The sequence below is a fragment of the Numida meleagris genome, chromosome 5 (assembly GCF_002078875.1).
Source record: "Numida meleagris isolate 19003 breed g44 Domestic line chromosome 5, NumMel1.0, whole genome shotgun sequence".
NCBI lineage: Eukaryota > Metazoa > Chordata > Aves > Galliformes > Numididae > Numida > Numida meleagris.
The window spans coordinates 1,667,141-1,688,763 of record NC_034413.1 but is presented as its reverse complement, the minus strand read 5'-3'; the positions used below and the strand labels follow the sequence as shown (position 1 = coordinate 1,688,763).

General features: G+C 46.8%; 1 long non-coding RNA gene across 1 annotated transcript; it reads right to left on the bottom strand.

The window, feature by feature from the left end:
• LOC110400159 lies at positions 20,287-21,346 on the bottom strand. Its single transcript, XR_002439677.1, has 3 exons — positions 21,256-21,346; positions 20,791-20,899; positions 20,287-20,583 (listed from the first exon to the last, which is right to left on the bottom strand). It is a non-coding gene; the product is annotated as an uncharacterized LOC110400159 (long non-coding RNA).

Here is a 21,623-nt window from a genome sequence, read left to right as displayed (position 1 = left end):
CCTGCATGGAGCACGGGACCCACAGATCTGACGTGACAATCTCAGGGCCTTCACAGGGGATGGAGAGCCAGGGCTGAGATCCCTTGTGCCCAAAGCCCAAGCACCAGAAACGCTGGGGGGTGCTCAGCACTGGCGCAGCACGGGAAGAGCATTTCGTTATTACTATTCTCACCAGAAGAAAAGAAAAAAAGGGTTTTGATGACTTCGCATTTCTGATAAGGAAATTCGATTGCAGATGTGCAAAAATTGCTGTGAGTTAGGGAAAATTGCTGCCTGGTGTCCAGGCTGGTGTCTTCAGCTGTGTTTCCAAATGCTCTGAAGAGCCCGGGGGATCCCAGTGTAGGACAGGTAGGGAAAAAGCCTCAGTGAGTGCTCCTTCCTAACTCTAGATTGCTGCTCTTTTCCTCAAAAATATAAGTATTATGTAAGCATAATTAAATCTATGAATATGAAAAACTATGAACGCTTCTTACATAAATGTGGCTGTATCTATCTTCTGAAGCACGCATCACTTCCTAGCTCCTATCATGTGATATCATCAGCATCTGTCTAAATATTTGTAAGCGTTATCTTAACCTCTTCATAATTATGCAATTATTCCGTCAAGACTTATTCAGATTAATAAATGTTTAATAAACATTGCTTCATAAAAATCTAAACAGAGTTTTTTTAATACGCGTTTAATGAAACAGGAGATGTGATAGAAGCCTTAGAAGGATCCTGCAGAGACGTTATTGATCTTTGGAGTTAGATCACCGTAATGATTAGCTTTCATAGCAGCTGGAATATTTTGTTCCTTGTCTAGTAGAAAGAGATATCTGGAGGATAAATACAGCAGGAAGGTGTAAACAAACTTTAAGCAAAAATCTGCAAATCCATCACATGGAAGAGGAAGAGATCATTATTACTCACTTCCTCTGCTGCAGACTTCCACAGAATTCCTTCTCGGCCCTGTTCACACAATGCCCAATACGTAAGGCTACAAATAAGGGCAAAACATTAAGTCAGTTCCTGCAGCAGAAGCTGGAGCAAACGTGACCACATTTTGTCATTCACTCGCCAGACTGGCATCATTCATTTAAATACCTGGGCCATGGTCAGAGCATCTTTCAAATTCCTTGTGCATGCTGCTTGTCTTAGATTTCCATTCTGAAATCTGCACTTGCTGCAGCGCAGCTGAAGAGGAGCGCTGCCGGTGTTCTCATATCTGAAGCCTCACCTTCCTTGACCTTCTTTTTTTTTTTTAATGTCTCCCAGTATTGGCCAGGCCTTCAATTTGTGATCCAGAGCTGCACCACGTCTCAGGATGAGGCCACGCAGCAGCATCTGGGAGCTGTGCTGCCAGCTGGGGAGCACGGATCCCACAGCATCCAGGCGGGGTTGGTACGCCCAGTGGCAAATCATCGAATTGTCATTCATTTGATACATACATTTATTGGGAAAAAAAAAAAAAGAAAAGAAAAAAGGAAAAAAAAGCCACCAGGAGCTGGAAGAGAAACGTAATGAAGCAGGAAGGTGCCATGTTCCTGCTCCGTCGCCATGGGATGCACGCTGCCTGAGCATCCTCCCTGCACCAAGGATGCACAGCCCCACAGGACGGCTCTCACCGACCCCAGCATCGGTCCCGGGGGCCGCATCGGGCCCCCCACCGGGCACCGGCTGCAAGCACAATTTCACACATTTTGGTTCTCCTCCTGGAGCGGGATGAACGTACCCCGGGGTGCTCCCAAAAGGCACGGGCTGGCACTGACTGCCCTGCTCCCCGGAGAGAAGTGTCACACTGGGACGGTGGGGACACTGGGCATAGGGACAAAGAGCTGGGGGCTGCGTGGGCACCAGTGCTGCTTGGAGGGGCAGGAGGGGCAGGGCAGCGTGGTGCAGCTCAAGGATGCTGTGACGGTGGCAGATGCCTCCAGTGGCCCCTTAAGCCAGATTGAAAGTTGCTCCGCATTGCCAGGCTGACGAAAAAGCAGCATTAGCCGAGCTGTGAAACGGGCTCTGTATGTTTAATGTCTCTCAATGGCTGGGGTGGGATAGCGCGGTACAAACTGGAAGTCAAGCAGCTGAATCCTTGTGCACCGCTTTGAAAAAATTAGGGGCATTTATAACGTCTAATATGTTGCAAGCCAGGATGGTTTAACAGATGGTTTAAAAAGAAAATCAGCACGTCAGGCAAGGCCCATCACGTAGCCCGCTACAGATTTCTATAGAATGTGAGAATGATAAAAAGTGTTTTTCTTCTCATTTCAAAACTGGAAGATGCTAAAACTTGAAACCTTGGGGGAAATGGTTAATTACCCTCATGGTGCCCGTGGCCCAGAGCACGGGGAAATTTCAACTCCCTGCAGGAAGGGGTCGAATAGGGAACAACCAGGACACTTTAAAACTCTTGCTAATGCCTCCTAACCTTTAACGAATAATTTTCAGTACCACGGCCAAGCTAACCTCACACAAAAGATGGTGGTATCTATTTACCTCTTCAGAGCTTCTCCTTCATTCTGTGCACAAAGAGAAAAAAAGAAACAGAGTCTTTGCTCCCATGCTGCCAGAACGGATGCTGGCAAGTCCAGCTGTTTGGTTTGCATGCCTTTGCTTCTCTAAGGCACTGCCCCAACATTTTGGCACAATTTTTAATTTAGGATGCAAAACCGAATTCACTTCTCTCATGCAAGCACGGTAGGGAGGGATTTCCCCATACCATGCATTCAACAATTACACCGTATTTTTCCTTTAGAAAGGAGAGTTAATATTTAAAGTTGCCCTTTAATACTCATTTGGAAACACTGATTGAATAATAAGCCAAGCAGCTCAGTGTATCACATCTCTATTAAATTCTCTTGCCTTTTTCAAGATTAAAAAAAAAAACTTTTTTTCCTCTAAATGCAAATCTTTCTGTGTAACACTGTGCCTAATCTACTACAACTAATTAATCTGTTTGAGCTGATGAAATGTTACCTCTGCATTTTTTGTTCCTTGTATACAATTATTGTAACAGTGGTGAATAAATCAATATTCCCAATCCAACTGTAAAAAACAATCAAGAAAAGCAGTGCTTCTCAGGGAAAAAACACCAAATAATATTTATTAACTCTGTCTCAATCCACAGCAGAGCCTAATACCATTCAAGCATTTTCTGCAAGTGTAATAAGCAAACTCAAATACATGATGAAAGTGGCACATGCCAATAATTTCACCATTTTACACTGCAGAGTAATTGAAGGATTTAATGAGAAACAAACCAATAAAAATAAATAGACCATGCGAGAGGAGGAGAAACTGATCTAAAATGGAAGTTGCTCCATTGTGAGTTTTAGGGTTTCTTTTTTTTTGCACGGTTTGACCAGGAAAAGAAAAACAAAAAATGGTTTGGGGACGATTGGCTCTTTCTATCTACTTATTTTACACACTGCAGTTTGATTTTGAAAGGGGAGAACGCCCCTTGTTTTGTCGAGATGAGATGCTGCAGCATCATGCCATCCCTTTGCTGCCGCTCCCGACAGAGCGGTGATTTTCCTCCCCAATTCCGTGGTGAACGGCGTCGTTCTGCCAGAAGTTAGAAACTGTTTCCGCTGTGTCGGTGTTTACAAATAACCCCAAGAAGCCTCGGCCTTTTCAGTAACGGCACGGAGTACTTCTGCTTTTAGAGACGTCTATAAATCACCGTCTTCACGAAGGGAATTCTGATTGCAAACCAACTCCTTTGTCTCGGCGGCGCCCTGGATTTTGGCCGTGCACGCTGGCACGCGGGACAGGGCCGCATTTGGCTGAAGGAAAGAGCACGGCAGTTGTATGTCCCTGGGACGAAGCTGTTGAGAAACCCAGAGCCGGGCCAAGCTCTCCGTTGGTTGGATCCCCACAAAACCCCAACAAAAGGAACTTGTTTGGAAAGGAAACTCCGAGTGATGACTTTTGAATCCTGAAATCTAGGCTTTGGTTGGATCAGAAGTGTCTGCAACCGAGTTTGGGGTAGCACCTGCTAAGGAGGAGGCAGAAGTAACACCCCAAAGCCTCCGTGGGACAAAGGCAACCAAGGGAATGGTTTGCAAAGACCGAGCGAGCTGTTTGTCTCCCATTGAGATACAGATATTTCGATCCTACTTTCGTTTTTGAAGGAAGATAAATTCCTGAGAAACGTGGCACCCGAATGGGCTCCTCGCCTCGGAAGCACACGAGGCAGAAGAGCAGTGCTCAGCCTCTACCTTCCGAGCAATCCCTTTAAAGATCGAGTTCTGTACACCTGGCGAAAGAAACAATAAAACACGATCTCTCATCTAAAGGGGATTATTTTCAGCTGCATTGTTTTGATGTTTTTCCGTGCATGCACGATTGGAAACACTGACTTGTAATAAGTTATTGCCTTGCACGGTGCTCTGGGAGAGAGGCAGAGGGCGGGTTCACAGACCAAGCGCCGAGAGGTCTCTCCCTGGACAACAGAGGCCCCATCTCAGTGTATATAGGTCAGCGACCCCCTTTATAAATTCTTTGAAGGGCTTTCTTGAAGGGTATTGACTGACCAACGCTTTTTATTTCATATCAAGTTCAAATGTAATGTCTTTATGAGCCTAATGCACAAATCAATGGATCAGGACATTCAGATTATTTAGATAACGCTGAGCGTGTGCAGCACATACTGAGGCATCCTTCAGGCTGCTGATGGCTCTCGGATGAATACTGCATCCCACGATGCCGTTCACCAGGCAAACGTTTTAAAAAGTAGGTCCCCCAGCAAAATATTTTCTATTTCTTTGCTTGGCATGACGACTAGTTTCGCTCTGACGCTTCAACAGGAATCGATGCTTCACCTCTTTCAGAAAGGAGATGGAGGCTCAAGGAGCTGTAAATCCCATATTCCTCCATGTTCACACTAGCAAATAATTATTGCTGTTGTTGTTATTCTCATTTCTGTAATATGCAGGACATGGATTTGTCTATACCCCGTTCTTACGCAGAACAAAAGAATCTCCCTGCCCTACAAATCTGTTCGAAGTAAATTTAGCCAGTACCGTGAGTGGAGTTTAGCCTACATTATTTTCACAGAAACATTAGGAGGTGTGAACACAGATTTCACCTTTACTGGGTCCTCTCACTCCTGCATGAAGGATGCCTTACCTCTCTCTCCTCCACCCCTCCCTGACCCCTATCACAGAGCCAAAACCCTCTGCATGTTACAAACTGTCCACGCAGGTGTTGTGTTGGTCCCCAAGCTCCATCACTCCGGACTGAGTTTCTCTAGTTTGTGCCCCATTTCCATCACCATGCAGCACCAAGTGGCTATGGGGGATGCAGCTCCTGCAAGAGCCAGAAGCAAAGCTCCTCCCCGAAACTCCCTGACTTCGTATACCAGGGCAAAACAAACCCGTTTAGAGAAGATGGATTATAGAATGAGAAGTTATTGCAGTACAGCACAAGGTCAGTTGTTCTTTCAGTGCCAACAAGTTATAAAGGTCTCACATTTTTGGCAGGAACACCTTACTAATGAAATACAAACCACCATGTTATGAACTTCAATGTTTTTGCAGTGTTTTAATGGACCTAATTCAGGGAGTTGACAGACTGTATGTTCAGGGGCAAGCTTATTGTGCTGAGCATTTATTCTTCACCAAAAAAGGAAAAAAAAGAAAAAAAAAAAGTGAAATTGCTCTGATGTCAAATTCATGGATGTACAGAGGTATGAAGCAAAAGAGCTGAGTGTTGCTGTCATTGCAGTGGTGACTTCTGGCAGTCCAAGGATGGCATGGAGAGCCAGGCTGCAGTCTTCAAACCCTCACACCTCTGGACTTTGACTTTTCAATTCTGACATCCTCTGCCCTGCTCTTGCTCTTTCCCAGGCTGGTTCCCAGTGAGCCCCATGGGAACATCCAGTCCCACCACCAACCCTCCCAGCACAGAAAGGGAGGTCGTGGTGTTAACCCCACCACCTTGGGGAAAGGAAGTCCCAGGGAAGGGGCAGCCAGGGCAGCCCAATTCCCAGCAGAGTGGCAGCACTGCCTTCAGAAGCACAATCTTGCATTTTTTTTTTGCAGAAAAAAACTGAATGCATTTATACATGCAAACTAGGGACATTTCCCATTCCCCTGGATGTGTTCTCGCATAGGTTTCTCTGCCCCCAGAAGGAAACGTCCAAGTGAAAAACCTTGGCTGCTATGGCAGCCCTGTCACCAGCATTAAGTAACAGTCTGAGCAAACATTTAGCCATGCCATAGCACAGCTCCATCAAAGACATCAGTGGAAAGTCAGAGTAGCCAACAAGAGCTGCTAAAATCCTGAGCAGATTCAAGAGGCTCCTCCTCAGCATCACTGGTGCACTTTGCCCTGATCAGTGCTGGTAAGGACCTGTCTCGCCTCACTGCTAATTAAAGAAGCTGTTTCCAAAGACCTGGGCGAAAAAAGGATGAGATATCAGGCAGACAAAACCCACTGCTGAATCCCAAAGGTCAAGGAAACCATCAGAGTGTCACCGTAACATCAAATGTTTGTTTTCCTATGACCTGCACAGTAACACAATACTGGCTTGCCAGTCTGTATTTTTGTTACACGAGGTCTATTTTTATTGTGAGTCTCGGTCACAAAACATAAGGGTGTCTGCATAAATAAGTATAAGGAATACTAGCATGTCACACGGTGCAAGCATGAGCCATGCTTTGTTCTGCTCTTGCAGCATTGCCTTTTGCTTGCTTGTTTATTTATCAATAGGAATGCTGAGGTCAATATTTCCACTGCCTTAGCTGTCAGCCAATCCATGCAAATTCCTTCCATTATGGGTGAAAAAAGTGTTGTTGGCCTGGGGGATCGTAGGGGTCTTGTCCGACCTTAGCGGTTCTATGATGCTGTCATCCTACGTTGCATCCCTTGGATGCTCAGTTCTCAGTCATACCAGAAGGCTGTCAGGTACGTTGCACACTTTCAGCATAATTAGTCTTTTTTAATGAAATGAACCCCAGATATATTCCACTGTGGAGCTTCAATAATAGAATTTAAGCGAAAGTAATTTCAAAGTACAACAGTAGTTTACATATTAGTTATTGCACAAAGAAAAAAATATGCTCTGCTTTTCTAGGTTAAATGCAATTAACATCCAGGCCTTCTGCAAGAGTCCTGGGAGAGAACGATTGGTTTGGCAGGTTATTTCTCAAATTTTGATAAAAAGACAAAGAAGCCCCCCATTATTTTAGCTATATAACCTTGCTGAAAATATAACAGCACTCTCTAGATTCAAGACCTCAAAGCAACTTAGTAAAACACATGCATAACTCAAGAATATTTACTAATTAGCTATTACTCAGAAGTGCAATTATCCCTCGAGTTGCTGCCTGTAAAATATTGCACATAAATAAAATTTTGCTAATCCAAGTACGTGTCAATTCCTTTCCATTTGTCAACCACTGTAAGAGGAGCGCACAGAGTTCTCTTTTTGTTCTGAGAAAAGAAACAGATAAATACTACATTCAGACCATGGTACAGGAACAGTGTAGTAAGTGCAGAGAAACACATTCATTACTCTTATTTCACAGAGTTGTGTCCTTCATCTAATGAAAAACATGGTTTTATGAAAAAAAAAAAAAAGAAGTACTATTATAGATTTGTTGTAAAACTGCTCAAATGCACCAAGAAGCATTTATTTGATTGTTTTCTTCCTTTATCTCTACTAAACACGCTTCTTACAAGCAATTTACTTTCTCATTTGTAAGGTTAAGTCTTTCAACCTGAACCATTTCTAAAAACTCTACAGTTATCCGGGAATAAAATCTCTTTCAGCACCTATTAATGAGTTCAACGGGATCTTCTTGCAAAGAGCCCCAGAAAAGTTGCCTACTCTCAGCTGTATAGGAGTCAAGATCAAATCCCACTATTTAATACTTCCACCTGAAAATAACAAACTAAATAATAAGATCCAGTTTAGGCCAAGCACAAAGCTCTGGCACCTCTACATCTCCTTTCTTTGTGTTTGGACATACTGCAAAGGAGATGGCCCTTCACATGCCGTTAAACGCAGCCTCTGGCTCTGGAGATCCCCGAGATGCAGACAGCTGGAGATGGGAGAACACACAAGGAAGGTCTCACTGCACGTCCTCCCATTCCTACAGCTCTCCTCATGCACCAGCTCTCAGCCAATGATTCAGGACGTTGGACCAGGCGGATCCTTAACGCAGCCCACAACAGCTATTGCTGCGGTGCACCCGGAGCATTTTACCTTTAGGAAATTGCAGCGTGACTGTGTTTAAGACCCACTAAAGTTAATAGAAATGCTCTCGTTGACTTCAGTGAGCTCTGGACTACTCTACCAGATGTGTATTTTCACCTTGACCTTCAGCCAAGTAAAAATTTAGATTTCTAGCCAAAGTTAGTCATCTAAAACATAAAGAGAAGTAGGTACCTCCACAGGACAATTAACATCATCACAGAAGAGCTAAAATATCATCATGGTGGCTAAATTCTCTCCATCTATGGAAATCTTAGACGTAGAGCCTCAAATGGGTATCTAACTCTTAGAAGGCTGCGATAAATGAGATAGCTCCAATCCCCAGGGGCACAGTGGGTGATAGAACGGATAGAGCGGAATGCATCAGTCCCATAATAACAGGAATAAATGCTTAGCAGGAGAAATGAGGCGCGCGTAGACCCAGAGAATCCCCCAGAAATGGTGAGATCAGACGTACTGAGCCGGTGTTCAGCACAGCTGCGGCTGTGACCTGAGCACTTCCAGGTCCCCAGTGTGCTTAGCAGACCTATCTCATCGATTTGCTTCCCCTTTTGCTGCCTGAACCCCCGGACGGAGGTGGCTGTGACCAGGAGATGCAGGTTCCCCTCTGCCAAGCACAGCCCCATTCCCACACTTGGTGGCACCCACCTGAGCTGCATCCCCCCCCCCCCAAGAGCCCCCAAATGCTGCAGCACGTCTCGAGCTGCTGAGTGTCTTCGGGAAATGCTATTCAGGGGCTTGTTTATTTTGCTATTATGAGTATGTTTTGCTACAAGAAATTACACTTAATTATGTTATAATATTTTCAGTACTGTTAATGTTAATATTAATGCGCTGAAAATCATTTTTACTTAATTTTTACTGGGTGTTCTTGTATAATTGATAGGGAATTTGTTATTAAATCTTTTATTTGAGTGATTACTTAATCATTCCCACATGGTTATTGAAGACAATCTTACATATAATTAATTTCACTAATAGAGACTCCCCGTGTTTTCCTTCCTAGGCCAGTGTCTGCATGGTTATCATGTAATTTAAGGCTTTCCTGGGGCAGCTTTAAATTATGCACATATTTGTATTAATTATATATGGCCAGATTCTGCTACCTTGCATACAGTGGCTAACACCTCCTCCTGTGAGTAGCTCCTCAGAAGTCAGTGGAGCTTCTCGTCACCGGATCGATGAGAGAGAATGTGGTGGAAAACGAGTGCGGATCTGGAGAGAGGAAGAAATTCACATGGCTGCTTTCACTGCCATTCTGCGAGCACAGACCTCCCTGGCTACCTCCTGCCCTCTCCCTTTCATCACGCCTAATCCAAACAGGCAGGTCCATCCGCTACACCACCATTTTGGGATCAGAAGTATGACAGCACATGGAAGAAGTGGGGAAGGGAGCAATCTCCTTCACCACACCATGAAGTACACAGATATTGGGCATACAGTCAATAACACAGGACCACGGACCACGTGTGCATATGTGATAGGGAACACATTATGCTCAATGTCACGAGAAGGCCCAGAGTTATCAATCAGGTGGCATGCCAGACCTGTGACAGGATGCTAAGTGATGCACCTGATGCCACTTATTGACTCCCAATGACAAACTGGTTTTGCATATTGCATATTTTCCCCCGGACCGAAACACCGATGCAGTTCAAACAACAGCCAGCTATGCTACTGTACTTGTGGAAAGAGCACGTGGGAGGCAGAGTCACGCAGAATTAACATGAGTGGCACAACCTTGGCCAGCTGTGGTTTGCATGCTGGTGACAGCAGCAACAGCTCTGCACAACCCCTGTCCTCCAAAACCCCAACCTGCCGTAGGATAGCGATCCCAGCAACATAGGGAATGCCTGACCACGAGATGCTCTCCTCCAGGTGCCCTGCATGCCCAGTTCCCAGTTAGGTGCTCTGCTTGGCCATCCCCAGCAGAGCAGCATTCTCAGTGATGCTCAGTGATGCTGGTTCCCCTTCCAGAGCCTTTCAGCCCATTTTAGAGCTCCTCTTCAACAAGACATTAGACTGGTCAACTTCGCCCATTTAAGGGCACCTACTGAAATGCCTGCTCCTAAAGATGCTGCCAGCCACAGCCACAGCAAACAAATTCAGTCCTGGTGGTACACAGCAGGCTCCTAGTGACTGGCTCTGGTCAGCTTGTCCAAGCAGTTGAGCTCTAGTAACCCGGAAGAGGATTCAAAGAGGGCTGTGAAGACACAACCAGGATTGCCTTCTCCTCCCTCCCATCCTCCTCCCCAAGTCTGCTCGTCAATCATCTCCATCTAAATCTAAGGTAGAGCCAAACCCCCAGCACCTACATGCAATACTCCCCCTATGCCTCATCTTAGGGCTTGCTTAGGGTGAACACAGGGTGTGAGCTGAAGCACTGGGAATACCAATAGAGCCCACCAAAGTCAATGGGATGGGCACACCACCAGGTTAAGCACGAAGGCAACACCTCGCAGCATCAGTGCTATAGCAAGAACTTTTTAAATCAATTTATTCTCTGGGAGCTGAGAGAAGCACGAGCTGCATACCAAAGAGTGGCCACGATAAGTTCATTTAAAGCACAGGCTCTTTCCTCGCTAACATTTTAAGCTGCCCTCGAGCAATTCTCTGCCATGCAGCAGTAGTGTTGAAAAACACGGTCTTACGTGCCCAGCCCGGCAGAAAAGTTCCCAAATGCTCAAGGACAGTGTTTGGTACCCGTGGAAGGATCTGAGGGGACAGTATGATTGCTAAAACTTAAAAATGCAGACCGGCATCTAGTGAAGGGCCACCTGGCGTTTTCAGCGTGTTGGCATATTGGTTTGTTTAGGGAACCCAGCGAGCAAGAGGTTTTGGAAGTCCAGGTCTCAGAGAGCCCATTTTGCCCGCTCTGCTCGTTCCGAAATCCTGAGGAAGCCTCCTGACCCCTCCACAACGCCCACTGTTAATGTGGACGATAACAAGGATTCCTCCCCACATACTATTTACATTCTAAGACGCTGACAATCTATAACTCACAAGGAACCATTTTAAATTATGATTATTCAATGGCTTGTAAACTGTATCTCATCATTAAACAGAATAATAAATAAAAATAATGACCGGCTTTCAAGCCAGCAATGTAAAGAACATACTTCCCTGCTGAATAGTTGGTTCACTTTATTACATTTTAATTAAAGTGAAATCCATCCTTTAACTGTTAGGTATAGAAAACAATATTTGGGGTTAAGAAGTGAAGGAAATCCCTTATTCCACATTATTTCTGAGCAGCTCGGTCGCTGCACAGACCAAGACACTGGCTGCCGAAGGAAAACGGAGCAGCCCCACAGACACTTTACAGAAGCAAAACCCAGCTCGGGGCTACATGGCCCCAGATGAAAGGCTCGGTGGCAGAAAGCAGAAGGTGGCAGTGCAGGAGGAAGGGGTTAAAGGCAAGGCCGGCCAGGCACGGAGCCCCAGCCCGGCTCGCCCATGGTCAACCGCATCGGGTAATTCCATTAGGGTGCGAGATTCAAATGCAGAATTAGCTGTTGCCTACGTAGAATTATGTTAAACATGGCCCAGACTGAAAATCAATATTCTGCTTAAGTAACTGGCCCTCCAGTAATTTAATGAAGCTAAATTGCATTACACGGAGGTAAGGTGGTGGGGGACCATTTTGTCTCAAACCTTCCATTATACAGTGACTGTACAGCTGTATGCCTAAAGAGAAATTAAACACATACACTCATTTCTTCTTGAAGTTGGAGCGGTGTTTTTTACACTGGATTACTTGTCTCCTTCCTTAATTTAAATCTACAGTAAATAATTTGCAGACACGTAATTAGGAGGGAGCCACAGTCTTATAATAAGAGGAAAAAATTGCTACTGGAGTATTAAAGGATTTTTTTTACTTGGCAAGAAAAAAATGAAAAAGGACATTAAATGTTAGATCTGTATTAAAAATGTAATTCTAAAGGGTTTAAATCTATGACATGTCTACACTGAATTAATTAAATTCATGATCTGATCAAGGACTGAGAAGCTACCTCGGAGCTATCTCTTAAAAATGCTATGTATGTACATGTCAAAATAGGAATTAAAAAAAAGCAGCCCTTTGATTTATTGGCAATTCATGCATGCGTTATTGTGCTTCCTTGCCTTGTAGTAGGAGAGAAGTCAAAGTTTTATAAAGCACCTGAAACCTTCCCCACACGCGCTTTATGAAAGGAACTTTCTCGCAGAGCAGCACCGCACCGAAACCGCCAGCCGTCTACCATGGATGTGATCATGGTGACATCCCCGACTACTTAACTTGTGTTAAAGCTGATTGACAAGAACAAAGAGGGTACAATTACATTATGCAGCGCTGGCACGGCACCCTCTTTTATTTATTATTCAGCTACAAAACTTCAACTGGAAGAAACACTTCAGAGTTTTTGGCGTCGAGGAGACGGAATTGAATTGACAATAATTCCGCGCCGCGTAGTATGAAGTTGTGTTGATTAGAGATTGCTTCCCCCTAAATCATTTGTCACATTGCCTTATATAAGGGTAAAACAGACTTCAACCATGTGTAGCTGCAGCGCTATCTTTGGGGAAATACAGGCAGTAGACTATGTATTGTTTAAAAGAACAGAAGTGATTTGCATGCTCAATCGCTATTTTTCTTGCCTGTCCGACTCCCAGAATTTTCTCCTTTTACTTAAAAGGCAGTTAAACAAATGGAATTTTATTTATGCCACATCCAAAGCGAAACCAGTGATATTTAATAGCAAGCGTCTACTGAATGTATCAGAGGGCATCCCCACGCTAAACGAGCCCCATGAACGCGAGCTGCACGGCACAGTGCCAGCAGATGCATTCATTAGGTAGTTAAAATGTAATGCCACCACCGGCCCAGGACTTGGGGAGAGCAAACCAAACTCACAGCATCACAGAACTGTAGGGGTTGGAAGGGACCTCTAGAGATCATCGAGTCCAACTCCCCCACCAAAGCTGGCTCTCAATACCAGGTTGCACAGGTAGGCGTCCAGGTGGGTCATGAATACAAGGTGTGCCCATCTCCGTTTCCTCTTGCTCTTGCTGCTATCTGAATATCCAGGATTTTCACCGATTTTAGCTCTAGCTTTCCCTGCCAGGTGGCTCATCCCAATGCAATGCACTCCCACACGGAGCACCCCACACGGGAACAGCTACGAGGACACGCTTCAGCCACGTCCCTGCAGCAGCACAGTGCCACCTGAGCAGAACCTGAGCTCTCCCAGCAGGGCTCGTTCCAGACTGGCATCACCGCACCGCTTTCCCCAAACCACCCTTGCAGCATAACCCAACACGACGAGGGAATGGGATGAAGAACTCAGCATCCCTCTCTTGCATGTTATCAGCTGCATAACTTAAATGAGAAAACATTTTTACGCTCTTGAGCACCAGCTCACAGATCTATATTTTTGTCTCCGTTTTGCTCAAAAGCTCTTCTACTCGCTTCTTTCTTTCGCAGCGGCAAGTCAGTAATGCGCAGCTGAACATGTATTAATTATTCCCCACTTTAAAGTGTTGGCTTGAAGAGAAGAGCTGCTCTCAGAAACCCTGAAAGCTTCTGCTTGGTTTCTCCATGCACTCTAACTGGGACGGAGCTGCTGGCTGCAGAGCTGTGCTGGGCTTGAGCTTGCCACCAAGAACCACAGACTTTTCCCCCTCCTCCTCCTCATAAAACATCAGTTTACAAACACATCCACCAAGGGAAGCGCATCACGTGGCTTAGAGAGCAGGGTCCTTTTGAGCAACGCGTACGGCAATTTCTTTTTCCTTAAGATGCACCTTTATGTTAAATGATAGCTCCTTGGGGATTGTCATTAATGTTCTGGCAAAAAGGGAAAAAAAAAAGATTCTTTTTTTTTTTTTTTTTTTCCTGTTTTTTACCTTGACTGATGAATTTAGCGTTTTCTTTCTGGTCCTGTTTACATTTAGCGTTTTGATGATGTTAAATTCTACAAATGAGAGCAGTTTTTAAGTGTTCCTTTCAACACTGACTGCCTTTTCTGTTTGATTTCTCCTGCTGCCGGGCTGTTGTCAATGCTGAATGCTGGAATTGTTGTTGAGCAGGCACAGCTGGATGAATTAAAGTCTCTCCAGTAACTCAAACCAGAAATGACTTCATCCCTAAACTTTCCATGTAGCGCAGGTCAGAACTCCGAGTAGGGACAAAAATAATGGGGTTACCAGAGAAAGAAAAAGTCAAAAGTACAAGTCAAAACAGAGCAGGCGGTTTGGAGTGGTTTTGTGTGGCTGCAGCAGTTTCCCTGCGAGCAGTGGCTCCGTTGCAGGCTGAACCCTGATGGAGACATTCGAGAAGTAATTGTGTTCTGAGTTCAAACAGAACATCTGCACGCGTGTGGGTGCAGAGCTCCGTACAGTTACCTTACTCGCTATTTACTTAAATTATCTGCTAGGTTTCCTGGTACATAGCTACCAGCACCTAATGATAGAATCTATTAATTTATTCAAGGAACTTTGCCAAAAAAACAAATAAAAGCGCTGAACACAAACATTTCCTCTCTGCTCGTTTAGAGCTCATCACAAACACCGAGGCGTTTCCGCGTGGCGAAGGCGGATTTTAAAAGGTAACATATTTAATTAACACGAAGCAATTTCTAAAGCAAACACCAGGCTGGGCCCATTGTAGCCAGGCGGTCCCACGTGCTCCTCCCTCACAGCCTGGGGTGCTCGGAGTGCCCCTCGCCGCACCCTGTACCCACAGACCATTTATTACCAAGGGAAATATTCAAGAAACATTTAGGTATAGCCAAGAAACATTTAGATATAGCACTGAGAAACATGGTTTAGTGGGGTTATTGGTGGTAGGTGGATGGTTGGACTGGATGATCTTGTAGGTCTTTTCCAACCTGGCTAATTCTATGAAATAAATCCATCCTCCGCATGTTTACCTTTCAAAGAGGAGCATCACAGAATCATTAAAGCTGGGGATCTCCCAGCCCACCCCACCGTGCCCACGTCCCTCAGTGCCACATCCCCATGGCTCTGGAGCACACCCAAGGATGGCTACCACCTCCTGTCAGGGAGCTGTCGAGAGACATAAGCTCTCCCTGAGCCCCCCATTCTCCAGACAGACCCATCCCAGCCATGTAGAGACGATACCACAGGAGCTCAGCACCAGAGGCGTTTAAAAACAAGGCTTAAGGATCCTCCCAGCAGACGTGTGGTCGAGGGCCTCTGAAACTCAATGTTCTGTGCTGGAATCAATTTGTGCTATCAGCAGCCAGGAGTTCTCCGAGCTTACACCGTCATCTGCTCTTCACCACTGCAATTCTGAGCAATCAGCATCAAGGCAGGCTTCGGAGTGCCCTCCCAACCCAGCGGGAGCTGACTGCTAAGAGTCATCTAAAACACTCCACAACAGGAAGGTTTACTGGTATAATGGCCACGCAGGTCCATGTCATGCTCTGCATTTTTTCTGCTACACACTTTGCTATGTATTTTTGTACTTCAGGGGAGCTGTGTTAAAAGCAGCTCTCCAGAACCCTCTGCTTGCATCGTTACTCGGTGAGATCCGAAGCTGATGTGCCGAAGCACACACAAAAGCAGCAATTGTCGGGATGCGGATTAATATTCATGCGTGCAGGAAAACCTGTCAAATCCCTCCCAATAATTGCAATCTGCCAATGACAATCATTCCAGCTGGCTAACGGTCAGCCCATACCTTCCCACCTTCCTCTTCCTTCCGTGTTTGCCAGTGGCTTGCTGGGCTCTGCCCGCACCAGCTACCATGGTGCGCAGCCTGCTCCGTGATGCTCGGAGCCAGACCCAGGGTAATGCCTAAAGTGCTGTATCTTCATCTCAGCCCTGTGACCGAATCGTGGGATTTACCCATTTTATGCATGGCAAAAGTGAGAATTCTCTTCTGTGGAGCAACTGCTCAGAGGAAGGGGGTGAAGGGCCAAATCCTGCTTTCCAAAAATGCAGGGTTGGTGAGATCCAGCTCTCTGCAGCTATGGCTCTCTCGGTGATCCCACTTAAAAATTTTACTTTCGAGGCACCGTAACTGCATGCAAAGTTGTTCTTGGATCTGAAAGACAAAGAGCCCTAACAAGTCACAGGCTCAGCCTGGGAGGAACAACTGATCTACACACAGATGGAAAGACGTTTGCAGAAGGGGAATCTCAGGGTTTGATCCTTGCTTCGTCCTTATCCAAAAATTGCTTTGTTTTTGAACGGCACGGTTCGGTTTGCTGCAAGCCTCGTGGATCTCAGCTGCGTTTCATTCCAGGGATGAACACGATCCCATTATTCTATTACCAAGAATATTAAAAATAAAACATAGATGACAACTTTATCGCTTAAGATGGCATTCATTGCATACGTGTAAGGATTTTATTTTTTCAAGAGGGGTTTCATTTGGATTTCCAGCATACAGCCATGCATATATACAGCAGTCAAAGAAGCTATAGCCTGTCATTTCAATAAAACATGTATGAAAGCATCCCTAAGCACCTCCTGACATGTCAGGAATATATGGTGTAAGAGTGCGTCCATGTCAGCAGTGACAAGCTGAACCTTAATGGCTCTAAAACAGCCTTTATGGTTTACTGTACCCGTAATCCATTTTATAATGAGTGCTCAACTAAATACAACGGTTCTGAGAGTTTCTTCTGCCTTTTAAATCACCCCGAGGTGCCTAGATGGAGGAAAAACCTCCAAACTGTGGGAGATCCTTCCGGAGGAGCACTCTGTGCTGAAACACAACAGATACATTAAGGATAGGGCTTTAGTCTAATCCTTAAGTATCCTTCTGTGGGTTTTAAGAGAGACCACTATTGATATTTTCCTGTATTTTACCAGGCTGGCACTGCCTTGGACTTACAAAATGCAGGGAAAGGGGAGAGGGGCTGTAAGCCCACGCCATGCACAGGCGGGATGCAGAGCAGGAACCGCATCAGAACACGCAATTCCCTGTCATGGCTTCACCTCGATCCATGCAAAACAACACGCTGCTGCTGCAGGGGGAAGGGGTGATGTGAGCGGGACAGATCTGTTTGCAGCACCTCCCAGCACAACTGGTGGGAGCTCAGTGCTCCTTGCAGGCATTGCTCAGATCAGCCAGCACTGCATGCAGGAGGGCTGCTGAGGGGTCAGGAGTGGGCTGACCTGTTAAAGAGAGGCAAAACGAGGGTCAGATTTCCAAAGATGTAACAATAATGGACGTGAAGCAGAGAATCATTAAGGCCTGAAAAGACCTCTCAGATCCTCCAGCCCACTGCCCATGTCTCTCAATGCCACATCCCCGTGGGTCTGAACACCTCTAGGGATGGGGACTCCCCACCCCTGGGCAGCTGTGCCAGCACCTGGCCGCTCTCTGGAAAAGAAATTGTTTCTAACACCCAACCTGACGCTCCCCTGGTGCAGGTTGGGGCCGTCACTTCTAATCCTATTGCTGTTATCTGGGGGAAGAGATGGACAACAGGAATCTCTAGCTGAATCACCTTCCTCTATGCAAAAGCTAAGCTGTGCTTGGATTGTTTACTCAGGAGAAAGCCTGCATGTGTTATGGGGCAAAACAAGGCTCCCACCTCCACCAGCCCCAGTTACCACGCTGCTCCCTTTGGCAGGGGCAGTGCCCCACGGCTTCCATACCCACACTGCATGCCTCTGGCCTCATGAGCATGTGGACTCTGAGACTTCCTGGCCAAATTTGAGGAGGTCTGAGCACTGCCTGTGCTCACTGCCCAAGGGCTGCACCGCCCAGGGGCCCTGCTCCCACTCTTCACTGGGGCACCAGGAGCGTAGCACAGCATCTTTGCTCCCTTTTACTCTTTAAGATCAAATCTCTGTTTTAAGTCATGTCATCTCTTCAACGTTAAAAATAAAAAAAGGTACCTCCAGGCCCCCCCACCACCCCGGGGGCACCAGCCGCACCCTCCCTACCTCCCCTCTGGCCACTCTCCCTATGCACCATCCCCATGTTAATCTCATTTCCCACAGCAGAAAGCACGTCCAGCTCCTCTGCACCCTAGAACCACCCCTCGGGCACTCGTGTCTCCTGGGAGACCCCCCCAAAAAGGGCAGCCGGGGCTCCCCATGCTTGCACAGGGTGCCTGGTCCCTGCAACGGTGCCCCACGGGTGTCAGCGGGGTGCACGGGAGCGCCCAGGGGAGGGAACAACACGAAACAGCCACTTAACATCTATTTAGAGCCTGGGAGCATTTGTGAAAGCTGTCCCCATTACTGTTGAAAAGATGCAAATTTGGTGAAATAATCAGCTGTATGGCTGCAGGCTGTTTCTCAAGTACCCTGATTCCTTACAGGAGTGAAGGTATTAGTGCAAGGCACACAGCAAGGCCAAGTTCATGTTGCTCAGAGGTAGCCCCTAACCAAACTCCACCAAGTGCTATAAAACAAGATTTGTTATCCCGGAAAGCATTGACAGTTCATCCAATAAAGCCCCCAAAAAAACAGAACCCTTAAGGCGGGTTGCAGGGGTGCAAAAAACAGCGCTCACAGGCACGGCCCCGCTCCCAGCCCACCCCATGCCACGCCGCCTGGACCGCGCATGGCGCAAGGCAATTAGGGAAAGCATCTCGAAAACATTTCGCATCAGAAATAACAACCACCAAAAAATCCCATCCTGCGCCGAGGGACGCTCTGATCCGCCGGAACTGGCTGCAGTCTGTGAGCAGGGCACGGCTTTGCTTTGTGTTTGGGGCTCGTGCGTGGCTGCGTGCGAGGTGTGAGCCCGCCTCGTGTTGGCACGCCGCCCTCCTCGCCCCCCGTCTCCCATCGGGATGGGAAAAAACGAGGGTGTATTTAAGAAGGGGGCAATATTTGGCACCCGAAAACGCTCCCCCAGAAGATGCTACTGTAAACAACGCGCTACCGACGCAAACGGCTGAAATGCATCAACTCCACGTACGTTTCCTTGAGGAAAATGAAACACGTCCTGGAGACGGAGATGCAAGGTGAGCCCGCAGCCAGGCAGTGTGATTATTACAATTCTGGTCCTCCGTCAAATGGGTTTTACAGCCGCCTCTGACTTCAACTAACGCCACGGAAACAAAAACACAGGCAGAGATCAGGCGATGCTCGGCTGCGCCTGTGCCGTGCACGCAACAACGTCAGGCAGAAGTTGGAATCCTGAAATGTTCTCTTTCTCGTGCCTGGCGTAAGGAACAAGCGGCTCACGCGGCTCCACGAGGCGGTAATGGCACCAAGTGGAGTTGGAGGGGTGCGCTGGCGCGCGTTTGCCCCACGATACGCATCTTTATGCATTATGCATTCCGTTTTCTCACGTTTTTTTCTCAGCGGGCAGGTACCGTGCTGTAGTTCTCAGAATACCCGGGAAAAACATCCCAGCAAATTGCATTACTTGTCTATACAGATCCTATAAGGAGCACAAAATAGGCAAGGAGAGTCTTCACCGTGTAAAGCCTTTTTTGATTCTCTCCCCCCCCCCCCCACCCCCATCTTCTGTAACAACATAAAAGATCCTGTTATGACAAGTACTCGGGTAGTTCGTTCTTTCATTTATAATTTAACCACAGCCTATATAACCTAATCAGAAAAATGTGGAGCATGATTAGTACAACAATTGAATGCAGTTGGGCTTCTTGAGCAACTCAAAGAACAATACAAAAGAAAGCAAAAAGAAAAGGGTGGGGGGGGGGAGAAAAGCGAGGAGCGGTGTCGCGGGCGTATCAGAAAATATGTGGTATTTCTTTAATATTTCATTTTAAACTACCTAATTGTGTTTTTAAGCTTCGGTTCCTGTAATTTTGCAAGACGAGGCATTCCAGTGAGAAAACATATGGTAAGGGATTTTTAAACCACATAGCTAGAGTGCATCATAGACTTATCTGCTGCTTTAGTGTCACAAAAATCCACCGCTGAATTTATCCAGTCACCCATTAAAGAAAGAAAAGAATTAAAGGAAAAGGAGTTTAAAAATCCCCAACTGCTGCAAAAACCACCGGCACCGACATCGGGTTCAAGCTCCTTCCTCGGGAAGGAGAAGCGGCGACCAGCCCTCCCACAGCTGCCGGCTATTTCGGGATGCTGCGTAGTAAATATCGCACTGAGCCGAGACAAACTGTGGTCAGCAACAACTTGTAACTTTGCCTGGGCTCAAATGTGGTTTAATGGCTCCGGTGTGTGGAGCGGAGGTGAGCTTTGACTTGGGGCCACGTGGAGAGGTTCCCCGGTAAGGTCACTCGTGGCGCTTTGTGTGGGGATCCAGAGGGTGTCAAGGCATGGGAAAGGCAACGATCGGCACTGGTAGGGCCGGGAGGACACCAGCATCCTCCATCCAGCATCCTCACTCCATGCGGGGCCCACGGGGAGAGGGGGACCCAGCACAACACAAGGCAACGTCCCCTCCAGTGTCACTGCCGACAGCCCCGGGGTTGGCCCTGGGAAGCGGCATTAAAGAAACTTCTAATGGCTGTGAAGAAAAGGAGCTGCATCGTGGGGCCAAGGTGCGACGCATGGGGAACAACCAGGCACGGCTCCGGGGCTGCCCCCGAAAACCTTTCATCCCATGGGCACACAGAGCAGTGCCACGGCTCACACAGCTGCACGAGCTTCTCCCTTCTCATCCGGCCGTTATCTGAGCGTACCTGCCATCGGCCTTTCCCTCTGCATCGCTTTTCTGGCTTTTATAGCCAGCCCCCAGCCCCTTGCTCAGAGGATTCCCCCAAGGTTGTGCGCGCGTTCCTCCGGGAGCCCCTAAGTGTAAGGCGTGAGAAAAGTGTAAGGTGTTAATCTTGATAATTAGTGCGCAAAAACCAATTAGAGGTCCAAAAAACCTTAAGGCACCGAAAGTGATTTTTTGTTTATTTGCTTACCTTATTAAGTTAAATATCTGTCTGAATTAATCACTAATGAACGTGAAGAAGGCTCAGTAGCACTGCCTTAATGAACAGCGGTGTCAGATGCATTTTACAGGGCACCAAATCACCGGGTACAGCAAGCCAAGCTGCTATTCAAAATCACTTTCCTGCCCAATTTTCTGTTTGCGAGGCAGTAAATTATTTACATTTACTGCGCTCATTGAAGTACTTAAATAGTACGAACGGACTTACGGCGCAGTTTTCAATACATGCAAGCGTTGCCCAAGGCTGCAGCTGGAACGCACGGCGTTGCCCGGGGGGCTGCAACCCCCCCAAGCCTGCCTCCTGCATCCAGCCCTGCAGCACCCCGCCATCGGATGGAGCACATTTGTTCCCCGTGCTTTATGACTTCGCATGCCTCTCTATGAGCGCTGCAGGACCGAGACGATGCGCGCTGAGAGCAGTCCCCCCCACGCCCGCGCAGCGGCTCGAGCAAAGTTTGCGTGGTTCCGTGCCGCTGCAACAACTGCATTCGCACTCTCTTTCCATCTATTATTCACATCATAAACATCTGCATTGTAAACGTCAGATGTGCTGATTGTCAAGGTGCTGGGTATTAA